This window comes from Diceros bicornis, chromosome 28, assembly GCF_020826845.1.
Source record: "Diceros bicornis minor isolate mBicDic1 chromosome 28, mDicBic1.mat.cur, whole genome shotgun sequence".
In the NCBI taxonomy this organism is placed as follows: Eukaryota; Metazoa; Chordata; class Mammalia; order Perissodactyla; family Rhinocerotidae; genus Diceros; species Diceros bicornis.
Genome location: NC_080767.1, coordinates 24,010,698 through 24,028,180, shown reverse-complemented (window position 1 = coordinate 24,028,180; position 17,483 = coordinate 24,010,698). Strand labels below are relative to the sequence as shown.

Sequence of the window (17,483 nt, the reverse complement as noted above, 5' to 3'; positions counted from 1 at the left end):
ACAGACGGTAGAAGAGACAACATGTATTCTAGTCTTGGCTTCTTCCCTATTTCACTCATTCACTACAGACCTCAGATCATTTATTTGGCAAATACAGAGCTACACTAGGATGCTTGCTTTGCATCTCTATACCAACCTTGCAAGAAGGTCTTATTGTTCTGTTTTCAAGATAAGCAACATGGGGTCCAATGTGATTAAATAGGTTGCCCAAAGTTGCAGAACTGTATTTCAAAGCCAATTCTGTCTAGCTTGAAACCTATGCTCTTTTCACTGAGGCATCATGCTGTCTCCCACAGATGATTCTGCATTCTGTAAGCCTCTATTACTTTGTCTGTAAACTAGACTAGAAAGAGATATTGTATTTGGGGTGGCCACCATTGTAGACCGACATATTTGGAAAGCGAATTAACTCCCCCTACTACAATCGTCAGCTCTTTAATCTAGGGAACAAACACATGTTGGAGAGAGAAAGAAATGGTCTTTGGAAAGAGACTGGCATATCCTAGGTGCTCAATAAATAAGAACTCTTCCCTTGTGGTGTATGGCTCTCCCATCAGAACAGAAATGCTAAAGCTTTGGGTCAGTCACAGGCTTATCATTCAACGGAGCATTTTCTAAATAGAGAGAGGCATCTTACTCCCCTCTTATCTTTCTTTCAGCCCCATTTTATGTCCGCCATCATGTATCTTAGGGGTCCTTGTGAGCAGCTGATAATCATTTCTTGAGTAAAGTTGGAAATGACTCAATGAATAAAAACATACATAGATAAGCAAGCAGACAGCTTGATGTAGTAGGTGAGATAAAGCCTATGAATAATGATATTTAATGTTTGTTGGGCCCTTCTATGTGGTCCGACTTTACAAGGATTATCTCCTTTAATCTTCTTAATAACACTGAGGTAAGTACTATTATTATCCCCATTTTCCAGAGGAGGAAAAAGAGGCTTAAAGAACCTTCGTACCTTGCTAAGATCACATAGTTAGTTGGAAGTGTTTTCCTTTTTCATAATGCTGTCTCTCCATGGGAGGTTGGCACAGAGCCTGGCCAGTAGAACACTAATGATGGTTCCCTTCTCTTTCACTCCTGGAGTCATAGAAGGGCCTCCCTATATGTAGAAGAGCAAACTCCAAGCTCCCAAGCATGGCCTCAAGACTCTGCTTCCCCCTTTAGCATCATCTCTTTCTGTTCCCTCTCTTGAATTTCAAACTGTATGTTGGCAGCACTCACCATGATGCATTGTCCTCAGTGCCTTTACTTGTGCTAGTCCCTCTGTCAGGGACTCTGCTCCCCATTTTGTCCTCTGATGAATAAACCCAAAGTCCGCTCTGGTTTCACTCCTCCAGGAAGACTTCCCTGATTCCCACCTCACCTCCATCTCCTTGACCATCTCTGTACTCATCTACCTCCTATCAGTACATGCTATCACACCATTCCAAATAATCACTTCGCCTGTCTATATCTACCACTGCTTGTGGCTCCCTGGGGGCAGGGAATGTGCATCTTTTATCTCTGTTTACCCAGTTCTGATCACAGGGTTTGACAAGGGACAAGTACTCAGTAGATGTCAATGGAGTTGAATTTATGTGGGGAAAGAGAAAAGTGAAAATATTTAGGTCCCAGTCTCAGTTTCAGCACTTCTTTCCTATGAGGCCCCAGTTTCCTTATTAATACACTGGGATTCAGAACAGCTGCCTGGTGCTTCACAGAGCATTTCCATGAGTCACAAACCTACACCTTTACTACGATGGACTAGGATATGTCTGAGACCTAAAGAGCCTGGCTAGCCACCCAAGTCATCAAGAGCCCATAATTGGTCATGTGACCATAATTTTTCTGGCTTTTCCAAAAAAGTTTAAGATGAGTTCGAGATACAGGAAGGGCCAGGAGAGGTTACATCTATGTCTAGGTTGAACTGACTAATTCTGAGGACAGCCACATAAGCTCAGATATTGACTTGAAATCTTTTTTTTTTTTCTTTTTAAGGAGATCTTTTTTTTTTTTTTTTTTGAGGAAGATTGACCCTGAGCTAACTCTGTTGCCAATCTTCCTCCTTTTTTCCTTTTTCTCCCCAAAGCCCCAGTAGATAGTTGTATGTCATGGTTGTACATCCGTCTAGTTGCTCTATGTGGGATGCCGCATTAGCATGGCTTGATGAGTGGTGTGTAGGTCTGCGCCCAGGATCCGAACCAGTGAACCCTGGGCTGCTGAAGCAGAGCACACGAACTTAACTGCTACACCGCTGGCCAGGCCCCATCACCTGAAATCTCGCTGCTGTGCCTTCCCTCCCTTAAGATCCCACCTTCAGATTCTTAGACTAGAAGCATCCTAAGGAGTTTAAGCTGGTGATCAGAGAAGGAAAGCGGAAGGAGAAAGCCAATATTTATTAAGCACTTGCTGTATGCCAGCCCCGTGCTAGCTACACCTGTTGTCCCATCTCTGTGTACTGTTTAAAGGCATGCAGCAGAGTAAGATGGCTCGTTCTCCAGTCAGAGTCCCGGGTTTGAATCCAACTCTTCCACTTGAACTTTGGGTCACTCCAGGCAATTTACTTAGCTTCCTGTGCCCCTGTTTCTTTATACACGAAACAAGGATGATAATAGTATTGATCTCATAGAGTTGTTCAGAGGATTTGGGACATGACTAAAGGGAGTGTCAAAGGATTAGAATAGTCCCAGGCATGTAGAAAACTTCAATAAAGGTTTAGCTGTTCTATTATTTATCCCCATCTTACAGATGAAGGAACAGGGGTTCAGAGATCACATAAATAGTGACAAGGCCAAGTGCAAATCGAGATGTGTCCAGCTCTTCCCACAACCTCAACCTCATTTCCAAGCTCACTCAGGGCCTCGGTGAAAAGGAAACAATGCGTGGGAGGAGAATGAAAACACAGAGAAGCTGAGAATTTCTTGGATCAGCCCTTTCCACATTATTTATTATTTTCTAATTGATTTGTCCATTTCCATCAAGCGTTCTCCTGGGCAGAGAACACAAATGTTGTTAGAGAACGTCACCTCTTTGCCCCATTGCTCTAGGCTGAGAAATCTTCAGGAGAGGAAGGAACGGGTAGGGTAGGGGCAAGGGAGACATTTTAATTGGTTGTTTATTCAGTTGTAATTGCAGAAACCAATCTTTTCAGGGGTTAGTATTCATTCTGGCCCAAGGCAGAGATGTGGGATGTTGGAGCCTCTCCCTTGCTTGTTTGTCTGTGGGTTTTTTTTTTTTTTCACACTTTGAGAAGCCTCCATTTCCCCAAAGAGGAAGCATCCACGGCAGCCATCCAGGCCCCCGGCCCCACTGGCCCCTCTCCTCTCCATCACTTTTGGGGGGACCCACCCAAAGGAAAATAGCTCTCTGGCTAAAAGTTTTCCTTTTGCTGGCTGAGGTCTTCCCACCAATTAAGAGCCAAGCTGGTTGTCTACCAAATGAATCAGAGGAAAATCTTGGAGACAGGAGTCCATGTGGGCAATACCTCCCTCCTCCCATCTCTTTAAAATAATGTTTATTCCCTCTGTCAATGGTTGGAGGAGAAAGCACAGAAGATCAACTTAAGCAGGACCATTAGAGTCTAGGGAGATTGATGATGGGAGAAGGAAAGGGACTTGCTCAGGGCCACTTGGCTTTCCATTTGCCACTGCGGGAAGGTTGGCCCTCTGTGTATATTCTAAATTGGTCAAATTTATTTTTTAAAAAATTATCACCCCAGGAAAATCAATCTAAATCCCAAATCCTGTGTGTTTAATAAATTATGTGCCAGTACCGCAGAGAGTTGGATAGACAGACCTACGTCCGCAGACAAGGTGCTTTACCTCTCCGAGTCTCAGTTAGCTCACAGGGATACCAGAAGGATTACATGAGACAGGTCAGCACAGTCCTGGTACACACTCCCCTCCACATCCTGGTCTGCTATTTTCTCCTACTGGGAAAAACCTAAACCAACAGTCTACCTCTGCGAGGCTCTCCCAGTCTCAGCTTTCGTCCCCACCACCCAACATTTTTCTTCCTCCCACAACCTCAACCACTCAAGTTCTCATGGTTTCCTCACCCCAAGAACCTCTGGTTTTCTCCAATTATGCCCATTCCTTAAGCACTTCCATTAGTTTCCTTCCTCTGCCTTACCTTTCTTCCTGAATCTCAGACTTTTAAAATCTTACCCTCCCTGCTAAGCCCAGCTTACACATAATGTACTCCATGTATCCGCTCCTGACGACCCTCATCTCTAGACTGGGATGATGATGTCCACCTCTCATGGGTGTCAGGAGGCAACCCAGAAAGTGCCTTGAACACAGGCACTCACTGATTAGCGTAGGCTACTTTTGTTGCATTACTGTTATTACAATGATAATTATTAGCACCACCAAAATCATCTAGAGGAAAGTGATTTCTTCCTCCTCAGAGGGAGAATCACCCCACTTTTGATTCTAGTACTTTTCACTCTGCTTTGTGTTATTTCACTGTGTGAACACCTGTCTTTTCCATCAGGCTATGAACTTCAAGCGGTTGGGGGCCAAGTCTTTATCATCTCCGTGCTTCCTAAAACTTTCCTTCAGGAGAGAGAGCTACCACTGATTGACAGCTATTGAGCACCTCTCTCTTAAACTGCATAACTTCAAAACAGGATGAGGAAGCCCAGGGCTCAGGGACGTGAGGTGACTTGCCCGAGGTACCGACTCAGCGGCATAGAAGGGCCTGACAACAAATCTCTATTCACTAGCCTGTGCGTGGCAGCACTTTTGCACCATTTAACAAAGCCGCCTCTTCCTTCAGGTGGACATAGTTCCCTGCAAGGTGCGTGGCTTGGAGAGTCAAGCATGGGACAGATTGCAGCCCCCATGTTCCCTTCAGCTGGATGAGCCTGTGCGGGACCGTCATTGCCTGAGTTTCTAGCCTATTCCCACTACACTCCGCTGCCTGGTCTGCAGCTCAGAGTGCCCATCTCTTCAGTGAGCTTGTGAACTAGATCAGTGTTTTCCAAATCATGGTCTATGGAAAGTTAAATTCACAAGAAGTAGAGGCATATTTACAGGAAAAGAGTTTCTGAGTCAAATGGGTTTAGGGCATGTTCTGTTAAACATGGTTAAACACATATATTTTTTAATCATAAGAATTTTCAGAGCCTTTAATATGCAAAATGGGAGTAGGGAAGATAGTATATGATGTATTCCCAAACATATTTGACCATAATCCTTTCCCGCCACCCCAACCTCTGCCTTTGCCAAAACCCAAATAACAGCAGAACCAACACAGCTTGAGAACTGTTGGGCTAAATCGGAAAGTCCCTCCTAACTTAGATCCTCTCCCCGAGCTGCCTCTCAAGACAGGTGTCTCAGTGTCTCTTTTCTTCTTGCACAGCCCATGCACCTGGATCCTACTGCGAAGGTTGTGGGTCCCCTGGAATGTCAGTTTCAGGGGGCCCAGCCCTGGAGTGCCAAGGCGCCCAGACTTTACCCCTCTGCCAGAACTGCATTTCAAAGCCATGAGAGCAGTTCTGGAGAGAGATCAAAGCTCTCTCAACTCAACTGTCATTAGAATATTTTCTTTATGCATCTCACTTGCTGGTGAGTGCCAACAACATATTTCCTAAATGCACTGGCCTGAGATGGTACAACTTTGTAATAATCTCAATGAGAGGGCTGTCAGGGCCTGTTTTATTGAAAGAGAAGCAAAAGGGAACTACATTCAAAATTGAGAACAACAACAAATCCCTTACATGAAATCATGGAAGGCTCTAGAAGCATAATACACTGGCTCTCCCATTTTAAAGATGGTTGGTCAGAAGTACAGCTCACAGCAAGCCCAGGTCAAGACTGACCAGTGTCTATTTCTATTCCCACTCAAAGTAAATTGACTTTCCCGCTGCAGAAGTGGTAGCTGAGATCTATGAGAAGCGTCACACCAAAGTTCTGCTCCCCGGGCTCTTGATAGGTGCAGGATGGTTACAGGGATGGTGCTGGCCACGTGCTGATGCCCTCAATTTGATGAGAGTTTGTCTGAGCTGAACCTGGCTCAGAGTGGGCCACTTCCCAGAAAAAGGCTGGTGACAGTTATTTCAGGTTAAGGTAAAAGGCAGCACAGTGCTATAGAAAAAAGCCTTACCATTTTTTTTAAATGGAAAAAATTATTTAAATATGACAGCAAAACATTTAAATAGAGTGCCTGAGATTCTTACTATACTTGTAGTCCACGTGGAGGACTGTCTTATATAGTAAGAATCTGGTTACTTTCATAATTAAACGTCCTTGGATAGAGTTCTAGATAGAATCATTCTGGACTGAAGTTTATTCTTCCTTCAACGATATGAAAGTGAGGCATAAGTATTTCATAGTTTATTATACACATTTTTGTATTTACTATTTTCTTCTGACATTACCAGACCAAGAAATATCTAATCGTGGTAATCACTGGCCTTACTATTTTTTTAAAAAAAGTCACAACTTAAGAGAGAGACAGGGCTGGCCCTGTGGCTTAGCGGTTAAGTACGCGCGCTCCGCTGCTGGCGGCCTGGGTTCGGATCCCGGGTGCACATCGATGCACCACTTCTCCCGCCATGCTGAGGCCGCGTCCCACATACAGCAACTAGAAGGATGTTCAGCTATGACATACAACTATCTACTGGGGCTTTACGGGAAAAATAAATAAATAAAAATTATAAAATAAAAAAAAGAGAGCGACAGACTAGGGTTCAAATCCTCCCTCTTCTACCAAGTGGCCCTGTGACTTTGGAGAGTTGACTCATTCTCTGGACCTCAATTGCCTCATCTGTAAAATGGGGATTATCAAATTCAACTTAGAAAGAGGAATATAAAAATTCAAGGAGGTAATACATGAGAAAGTGCTAGAAGAGTGCCCAACTTGTGAAAAGACCCCAAGACACACAATTCTCTTTCTGGATGCTCATAGAACTAGAGGAAACTGGCCTTAGCTCCCAACGCCTGTTGTGTCTCCTTTCCATCAGTGAACCCTGGTTCCCATAACTGGACCAATGTGTTTATCTTCCCCATGGGTGGTTGCCCGGTTTCTACAACTCATAGGGCAAGTCCTGTAACATTGCCTATTTCCAAATTCTGATTGCAGCCTCTCATTCCCAAGGAGGATCTCAAGTCCATGAACCACTATTCCACTTTCAAAACACACTAGACCATTTGAAAGTGATTATCAAATACAAAGATCAAAGCCACTCAAGGCAAGTCATTAAAGCAAGATAAACCTCAGAATGTTTATTGCATCCATATCCTTGTTCCAAATAACAAGCTTTCTCCAAGCTGTGACCAGTTCTAAAACCTGGATTTTGTACTTTTATCCCAAGGGCCCTAATGATCTGGACTTTATTCTCCTGTTTAGTTTCATTGTCAGAAATGCCTAAATCTGTCTCTCTGTCTATAAGAAGAGGCACAAGAAAAAAAAAATGCTTGAAGAGTTTATTAAATTCTCAGAATCCTGAATGATCGGTTTCCAAAATAACGGCTTTTATATGGAAGCTTGACACACAATCTAAGAATAATGTAACAGCACCAATCAAAGATCAATTGAAAAATTGATCATTCTTTGATTCATTTATTGAATAAGTCATTCTTTCATTACCTCCCCTCTACTTTCTCTCTCTCCCTCTCTGCCTGCCTTCATTCTTTCCTTCTTAACTTCCTTCCTCCCTGCACACAACACATTCAGTCTTTTCCTCTTTCATTCAACAACATTTATTCTATGATATATTCTATATGATATATTCTATCATATATCATACTTAGCTAGAAATGAGGCACACAAATATGAAGGAGAAACACTTTTCATTACCAAAGAGTTAGCAGTTTTATGAAGAAAGTGAGACAAATTATCAGATGATCACAACATAATGTGATAATACTAATAAAACCTACAATTTTGGGGAGTTTACTACACACTGGCACTGTTAAAATACTTTTTTATGGGGCCGGCCCAGTGGCGCAAGCAGTTAAGTGCGTGTGCTCCCCTGCAGTGGCCTGGAGTTCGCAGGTTCAGATCCCGGGTGCTCACCGACACACCGCTTGTTAAGCCATGCTGTGGCAGCGTCCCATATAAAGTAGAGGAGGATGGGCACGGATGTTAGCCCAGAGCCAGTCATTCTCAGCAAAAAAGAGGAGAATTGGCATCGGATGTTAGCTCAGGGCCGGTCTTCCTCACACAAAAAAAAACTTGTTTATATTATCTCTTTGAAGCTTTACAAAATCCTGTGTATTAAATATGAGTATTCCCAATTCACAGAGGAAGAAACCAGGGCTCAGTGAGGTGACACCACTTTTCCAAGAAACCCCCTGCCACGCATAGGTGTCAGAGGTGGGATATGGCCCATACCACGAGATCTTTCTCCCTGTGGTTGTTTCCTTTGCTGAGTCACGTGGAAGGTCAACCCTTAGCAAAATCACTGGCCTGCAGCTCTCTGTGGGATAGGATTATGATAGGTCCAGGACATGGGTCAGATCAAGAATCCTAAGGATTCAGATGGGAGGAGAAAAAAGTGCTGATTCAGAGCATCAGGGTAGGTCAATGGAGAGGTTCTCAGACCTTTGGATCATTTTTTAAAGTCGGGGTGGAAGTAGTAATTTTTAATTTTGACAAATAAAGCATGCATAAGGTGAAGTCCCCACTATTTATGATGTCCCTCATAGAATAAAATAAAGGATACTAGAGTAGTACTCCAAGGAGAGAATAAAATAATCTCAGAATAAAGGACATTAACTTAAAATGAATACCTTTGACTAGGAACTACTCATCTCCTATTTTTGTTATTTGCCTTTTTGAAAATAGTTGTTAGAGACTGCTAGGGCAGAAGGCAAAGCGTCAGAACACCTGGTTCCTGGCAAGCTTGGCTACACTCACTTGGTTAACATGAAGAATCTTTTAGGACTCAGCCTAGAAGTGATTCTGACCCCTAATGAGTCAAGTACCCATCCTCTGTGTTCCCTCAGACCTTGGACTTCTCCATAACAGCCCTTATCCAGTTAGCTACTTATCCACCTGCAGGAAATTCTGTGAGGGCAGACTCACACCTATCCTGTGAAATGTTCATTGGATGTACATTTCATCCAATGTAGCACTGTGGGGGAAATGTAGCAATTCATCCACTGTAGCACCCAGCATGTAGCACTGTGCCTGCTCATAGGAGACGTGTACACACATACACACACACACACACACACACACACACACATGAATGAACAGTCACTTCCCTAAGATCTTTCCCTGGGGTTCTTCAATTTCTGCTTTGATAGCCCAGGGACTCAGAGTTTACTTCTTTTCAGTGAAGCCATTAAGCATGAAAAATAACTTGGTAAGTAAGGGGGAGCAACAATGGAAGTGTGATGGTGTGCTCAAAAACACCTGAACAGTAATGTGACTATCTCAGGTCAAACTGTTGCTTTCACAACAGAAGCATGCAGCTCCAGGGCCCACAGCTATCTCTTCCTACCACCTCACTTTCTTCTTGGAGGATCAAAATCACAATTGATAAATAATACAACTGACCACATTGAGCAGAACATACACAGCTCACTGACAGCCCTGTGGTTTGTCTTACAGTTGAAGCACAACTAAACAAAGACAAACCACCTCTATTTCATAAGCTGTAGCAGCCACAATGTTCTAGGTGCAGGCGTGTAGGTATTTCAGTAGACTATGTAGTTTGGCTCTAATTTTTAGCCATGTAAACCATATAACTGATGTGAAAATTGGCTTAAAAATATTATGTTTGGTTAGGATAGAGCAAGAATTACATCATCATCACCAATATGTGTCAATATGGTAACTTCTGGATTTTGGTCTGGACCATGGCCCCATACAAATCACCTAACCTTAGGCAAATAACAGAATTATCTAAAGTTAGAACTATACAGTGGTTACAGCAGATGTAGATCTTTCTGGATGACCTTGAACAAGTCTAGTAACTTCCCCAAATTTGGGTCTCTGGGGTTAAAAACAGAGATAGCTTTCAAAGGGTCATGTGACAATGAAAAAGTTCAAGTATGGAGAAATATCGCTGGAAATCATGATATTGTATGTCAGGCTGTTGAAAGTAGAATTAAATTCAAATTGATTTTTGGAAAGAGGATGCCACATTCATGGCCTGAGGGAAAATAAAATAGCAGACATGCAGACTGCCCAAGGTGGGGTTCCATCATTAGGCTATTGCTGGGACTTGAATAATGGGAAGAGGAATCTTTTTCAACTTGTCATAGAGTATAATTGTTCCTTCACTGCTAATCTGAACACATTGTACTAAATTAAGATATAAGGGCTGGTAAATACTTCGAAGGCAGGGCCTGTCTCTTATTTCCCTGGATGTCCCCAATGTCAATGCATGGACTTATCTTTACCTTTTCAATATTAAGTCCCCCTCCTCCCACATTTGTAGACTAGTCCCAGCCCCCACAAGCCTGGAACCAGGATTACAATGTCTGATTTGAAAATACCTGAACAGGAACAGATCTCAGAACTCTTCTACCCAATTCTACCTAAATCCTCCCATTTTACAGGTGAAGAATTTGAAGTGAGAGAAGAGAAGTGACTTACTCCATTCTGGCTAAGAAGTTACCAGAAATATCTAGTCATTTCCTTCCTCATGCAAGCCACAGGCAAAGTGGGTTTTTCTACCATGAATCCTAATGGGAAAGAGCTCTTCGTCACGTCTCTCTTCCACTCTCTGTAAGATTCTGAGATACTCCATGCTTTTGTGGAGTTATAGTCACTATTGCCCCCTGTGGCCATAAAAATAGTTCGGTAGACAGAAGTCGAACTCAAGGCTAAGAGCTGCGTGTGGCTGTCGGAACTCAAAACTGGCTGGAATTAGAAACACCAGAAGCTTGACATGGAGACGGTAATCACCTCACCCTCCACCTTTCACCACCAGACCACCAAAACAACCTAGAACATGGGAAAGAGAAAGAAAGAAGCAGAGAGGGAAGGAGAAAGACAGAAAACACCCCTCCAAAAAACACCCCAGGGAAATGGGAGCCTGTTTGATTTATGCAAACAAACGCGTGAGCAAAATGCACTGCTGTTCACACACTAGGTCTGTGTTTCCAGAAACCGAGAGTGGAGGTGTGGAGGTTCCCTCACAGGAGATGGAAAGTCGGCCAGCTGTGAGTTTGAAGGTACAAGCTGAGCTATCATCAATTTGGGGAAATGTATGGCACAAAAACAAAACGTACTGGTGTCTGTCTGTTCAACCCTTCCTCACAGCCCCATTGCTTTGTTTCTTAACCTGGAAGGGTGTCTGACCGGGTGCTGAGGCTGTCATGAGTGGTCAGTGTCACCAGTGGATGGAGAAAGGAAAATGAGAATGCTGACTATGCCAAACCCAGGGTGGAAAAAACCCAACTGCCTCCCGCTGAGGCCCTCAAAAGGGCACCAAGCACTCCCATCCACCCAGGGAACTGGAGATGGAAATACACATCTGGGAAAGAGGGGAGAGAGGGAGGACCTCAGATCCCATCATGTTGAGGAGGCTCCCTGGTGTGTCCCTGAGAAAGGGTTCCAACTTTCACCTGTAAACTCTGAGAGATGGAGTGCGCGGTAGCAAAGGTCCCTGGCCAGGAGGCGGCTTGATCCACCTCTTACACTGCTCAGTGAGGTCCTGAGCGCGTTAGGGATGCCCTCCTGGCTTCCAGCTCCTTCCCTAGGATGTGCGAATGTGAACTACTCAGTGAGCCCCATCCTGGGATCCCCGACCCGCCTGTGCTTTTCGTTGTAAATGCATATACTTAGTGTGGTGTGCTGCTCATCTCTTGGGAAAATGAACACATTAGCATTTAGCATGTGGAGGGATTTTGGAGTAAAGAAAATCTTTTAAAAATGGAACCTGCGGGAGCCAAAATAAAAAGTTCCCTGGTAGTAAAGAGTGATTAGGTCGTCTCCAGCTTCCACACCAGCCCGGAGGTTCTAGCGAGGAGGCTGGGAATTAGGGGACATGCGCATAAGATGTTAGAAGATTTCCCAGAGATGGAAAAATCCCCAAACAAGCACCACTGTTATTTTGAGTGTTCACCAAGTGTCAGGTGCTGTCCTAAAGGGTTGACCATGTATTATTTCACTGAATCCTTTAAACTACCCAATGCAGTAGACTGTGTTACTTTCATCCCTGATTTTACAGAGGAGGCGACTAAGTCTTTGATAAAGGAAGAGACTGTTCAAGGTCACAAAAATGTTAAGTGGCTTGATTCAAATATGCTCTAACTGTCTCCAAAACTTGTATTCTTATGTATTTGCTAGACTGTACTGATCCTCCGCTGTTGATCTCATAGGTCACTGTTTGAGCTCCTTATCAACCTCATCTTTAGAGACCATGAACAGTTCTTCTTTTGCTCTCCATTCACCCCTCTGTTCTGCTCTCAAAGACCAAAGTCACATGTGCGCAAGGGTCACAGATGGGACCTATGAGCAAAGGTGGACTTTGTTCAGAAGAAAAGCATGAGGAAAACACAGACCAAATCAGAGACAATGGACCATATGGACAAGGGGGCCGGGATATGTGTGTTTGTGTATCTATACTCAAGCAGGCATGTGGGCTAGAGATGGGCAGAAAATCTAAGAACTTCAACCTCATTAGCATATCAGCCGTTATGACCAATCCCAACCCTGCCTGGGATTGTTCCATGTGGAAATGTGTCCTCTAACACAGTTAGACACTTGGGTCGCTTTCAAAATAAACTAGTGTGCAAACTCAGTGAGTTTGATAGAAGTGATGTGATCTTTATTTAAAAATACCAATTCTATGGCCATTCTTAAAAAAAAAAAGTTAGCATTTTAAGAATGAAGGTAATCTGGGTAAATGCCCTCATATGTGTACTGCTGTTTCATCTAGGCCTTCTTCTAAGCCTGTAGGAAGGTAGTCTCCATAAAACAGTGCTGACAGGGAGGAGTCCACTTGTGCCCTTGAGAAGGGAGGGAAATTTTCCCAGCAGCGACTATGTGCCACACATTGTACCAGGTGTTTCACAAAAATGACTCTATTTCATTTTCATGACATGCCACAGGATAAACTGTTCTCACCCAATTTTTACAGATGAGAAACCAACAACTCTTATTGAGAAATGGGCCAAGGTCAGACAGCTAATGAAAAGTGGAACCAAGATTTAAACCCTGGTCAGTCTCCAACACCCATCATTTTCCCACTACCGGAGGCCTGACTCCTGTTATTGCTTTAATGAATATTAGTCACGTTAAATAAACTCTGATATTCTGATTATAAAATTCCAAGCAATTTCTCTTACATGATTACTGGAAAAGCATGAACAAAGTTACTGAAAAAATAACAATTCCCTCTTTCATCTGCATGCTTGTTAACTCTTCCCAGAACTCTTTCTGGGATATTATTTTATGTGACCTTCAAGGCAATGGTGTGATCCAGGCAGTCAGATATTATTATTATATTATTCCTTTCGATTGATGTGGAAATGGAGGCTCAGGGAGACTAAGAGACTTGCCCAAGATTGCATAGCTAGGAAACTACTGATCCAGGAATAGAATCTATTTCCCCTGATTTCTTCTTTCATTCTATATCAGTCTGATCTTTGAGCTTTACAGCCTGAAGAATGAATCGTGGCATCATCTACTTGCATAAAGTCCCAGGCAGACTCCTTTCTTTCTTGCACCCTCCCTGCACCATCCTACCTCAATGTCTTTGCTCTCACTCAGCTCTTTTCTATCATTACAAAGCCTACCAATGCTGGAAGCCTGTTTGTAAACCCTCTTCACCAGAACACCTTTCCTAATTTCTCCAAACCAGTGATCCTGCCTTTTCTCAGAGCTCATGTAAGTCTTATCGTCTGTGTGGTTCATTTGGAAATTAATCATCTGCCTTCTTGCCATCTCCTGAATGACTGTAACAAAATGTCATTAAACCACAGCATACAAACACCTTCAGGATGGAGATTACATCTTGGATTCCTAGGGCATTTATCACAGTGCCTTGGATACTAAAGTGTCTTAACAAAATATGGGTGATGGGTAAGAACATGACTATACTAAACAGAATTTTTCCAAGTTTTAAATTGCCAGCTTCTAAGATACCAAGGCAATGTAGCAGGAGTTAAAATGCCTTGGGACTAGGAGATGAGACCCTGGGTTTTGCTCTCAGCTCAGCCCCATTCTCACTGCGAGGGCCTGGGTCAGTGCTTGCCCCTCTCGGCTCAGACTCCTCATCTACAGCAAGAGGGGCTGCACCACTCCACTGCTCCTTTTGGCTCGGAGAGTCCCTGATTCCATGATTTGGAGAGAACTTGGGGGAAGGAAGTATACATTCCCTGAGATCATCCAAGAAAAGAAGTGAGAGACCCCAAAGAGTGAAGGCAAACCATTTAACGGCCTCTGATAAGGGCAGGGGAAGAGACTGAGGAGGACTACAGCTGCCAGTAGAGTGGTCAAGGAGGCTACCTCAAGGCTTATCACAGCCCTTTCCAAAAACTTCCTGCAATGTCAACTTTAGGTCCAAAAAATCCCAATATGGCCCTAGGTGAATGCCCTTGTTACATTAATAATAACAATAATAATAAACAGAAGACAAAGAAAATGGTTCCCTATGAGCCAACAGCGTATAAGAGAAGTCTCTTTTTCCTGTCTGCCCTATTCCATATGAATAGATATTCATGGACAAAGGTGAAGTTCACCTGATGGTGCCAGAGCTTGCGGTTAGGAGGGGTCCCAAGAGGAACTTGGTGGGTTTGTTACAATATCCTTGTGCAGTGGGGTGCGTACAGCCCAAAGTGTTTACTGCCCCTGGATTTCCTGATATTGGGGATTTCTATTAATATCTAGGTTTTCCATTTTATTTATAAAAAGGTATGCATAGTGCATTCTAACTTGTTTGTAGATATCTCTAATGGCTGTAGATGAAGTTCTGCCTACTTGGCTCGTCTCCACCACTGTAGAGAATGGCCAAGGTTCACCAGAATGTCTTTTTCTACCTGGTAAGTCTGATAGAAAGACTTTGACTGCTCACACAGACTGCTCCTCTTGGCCGATATGGGGTGTTTCTTTCACACCAGTGACTGCAACGGTGCGTTTACTTGTCTGTCTTATCCACTAGATAGTGAGCTCCAAAAGGGCAGGAATGGGCTACACAGAGGAAGCGTTCAATAAATATTTATTGAGAGAAGAAAAGAAGAAGAAAAGGAAGGAAGGAAGGGAGGGAGGGAAGGAAGGAGGCAGAAAGTTAGCAAAGAAGGAAGAAAGGAAGAAAGGTAGAAGAGAGGGAGGGAGCGAGGGAGGGAGGAAGAATTTAGCCTGATATTAGAGTTTTCCACGAGACAAACTGAACCCTTCTCTGCTTATGGTCTGGATCCCACCATACTGAGTGACTCCTTTTTGTCCAAGCCCTTCCTCACCCCATTCCTCCCCTTCCCTCTTGCTTATGCTGTACCCTCTGGATGGGCTGGCTTTCTCTGTGCCCTGGACATGTTCTGTTTGCTCACCCATGTCCATTCCCAACCTCTTCCCACCCTGCTCTGTGCCCTTGGGAGGCTGGCCTCTTTGGGTTCCATCAACAGGTTCCTTTGCCTTGTGACTTCCAGTTTGGTGTCCCAATGGGAATCACTGGCAAGAGATTGGAAGGCAGAAGCAAATGTTAATGTAGAATTTATTCCCCCGGCTCCCTTCGGGCCAGGGAGCTGTAGGTTGGCTACTTCTCTCTACTGAGAGTCATAGCTGCTGCCAGGGAGCCCTCTCCACACAGCCACTCTCTTTGGGTTCCATAACCACTCCCTCCTCCTGCCCCTACAGGCCAAAGAGGGAAATAGCTCCTCACTGTTAACCTTGGCCTTGTTGGTGTTCCTAAACCCTGGCTACTTTGTTGTAAATAGCCTCTCCTCCAAAATAGCCCCTCCTTCAACTCTCGTTAATTATTCTGTTTGAACATGTCATCTGTTTCCTGCCAGGACCCTGATGGATGCAGGCTGCATCTCTCATCCCACTCCTGGATGCCTCCTCGAATCATGCCTCCTCCAGCAGCCTTGCCTTGTTTTCCCTAGTCACAATAAATCTCTTCTTTTTAGGTCTCCTGACCCACTGTGTGTCTCTAAAACTATGGATCAGAGTTTCTTATGTTTGAATATGGCTGGCTTCCCCACTAAAGTGGAAGCCCCTCAATGGTGAGGAACGTGTCCCACTCATTGCAACATCCTCATTGAGTAGCAGAGAGACCAGCAGGGGTAGACATACCCAATAAGTGCCTGGTAAAGAGAATAGGAATAGTCACCATTTGGTTCCCCAAAATGCCTTGGAATAAGATATTTGCAAAAAGCTAGGCTGTGCAGTGCTCAACCCTAAGACCATCAAGGCCACCTTCTCCACCATTGCCGTAATCCTGGCTATCGCCTCACCATGCATGCCTCAGGTGATGGGGAGCTCACTCACATGCAGAGAAGCAGCCCCCTGGAAGGACCATCCTGCTTGGGGATGGCATATCTCTTACTCAACTCAAAGCTGCCTCCTGTAACTGCAACACTCTGGTCCCAGCCATAGCTTAGAAACCATATAGAATAATTCTTCTCCTTTTTCCACAGGACAGGACTTCAGAGACTTGAAGTGCACATGTCATGGCCCTGTGGTCAGGGCTTTGTGAGAATTTTATCATCCAGGCCAAATATCTTCAAATGGTTATCTGGTAGGGCTCCTGGCCCCTCAATGTCCCAGTCCCCTTCTTTGTGCACAACGCACCATCAGTTGGCTTCCTTATCATGGTCTCTTAATAAGGAAAACTCACCACCAATGTAGTTCTAATAGTTCTGCAGTGGTCCATGGAAACCCAAGGCCTTTATCCAATTCTCTTCCAAACTCACTCACTCAGCACTTCATAATCTCAAGCTCTTGGGGATAGTTGGGAAGAAGAGGAGAGCAAGGACAGAATGTGAAGAAGCAGGTATCCGTGGGGCCGGCCTGGTGGCACAAGCGGTTAAGTGCACGCGCTCCGCTGCAGCGCCCGGGGTTTGCCGGGTCGGATCCCTGGCGTGCACCGACGCATTGCTTGGCAAGCCATGCTGTGGCGGCATCCCATATAAAGTGGAGGAAGATGGGCATGGATGTTAGCCCAGGGCCAGTCTTCCTCAGCAAAAAAAAAAAAAAAAGAGGAAGATTGGCAGATGTTAACACAGGGATCATCTTCCTCACAGAAAAAACAACAACAAAAAAAGAAGCAGGTATCTGTGGCCGGCAAGGACGTCAGGACAGTGCTGGGAAGCTGTGCCATATTAGACGACCAGGAGTCAGAAATTTAGAGCACCCTTAACCCCAGATTGACCACTAATGGACTGTGTGAGCTTTGGCCTCAGTTTCTCACTATGAGGGATAAGGAGGTTGGACCCAATAATCTCTGAAGACATTTCGAGGTCTGACACTTGGCACTATTTTGATGTCTTCTGCAGCCATCTGCTAGGACTGGGTGCTCTCCTGTAACACATGAATTCCTGAGAACATGGACTAACGGGTTCAAGGACTATTAGATAAAGAATGAGCTTAAACAT

General features: G+C 44.2%; 1 protein-coding gene across 1 annotated transcript in view; it reads right to left on the bottom strand.

The window, feature by feature from the left end:
* PAPPA (pappalysin 1) overlaps positions 1 to 17,483 on the bottom strand; it is a 207,391-nt gene that overhangs the window by 184,481 nt on the left and 5,427 nt on the right. The window lies entirely within an intron of this gene.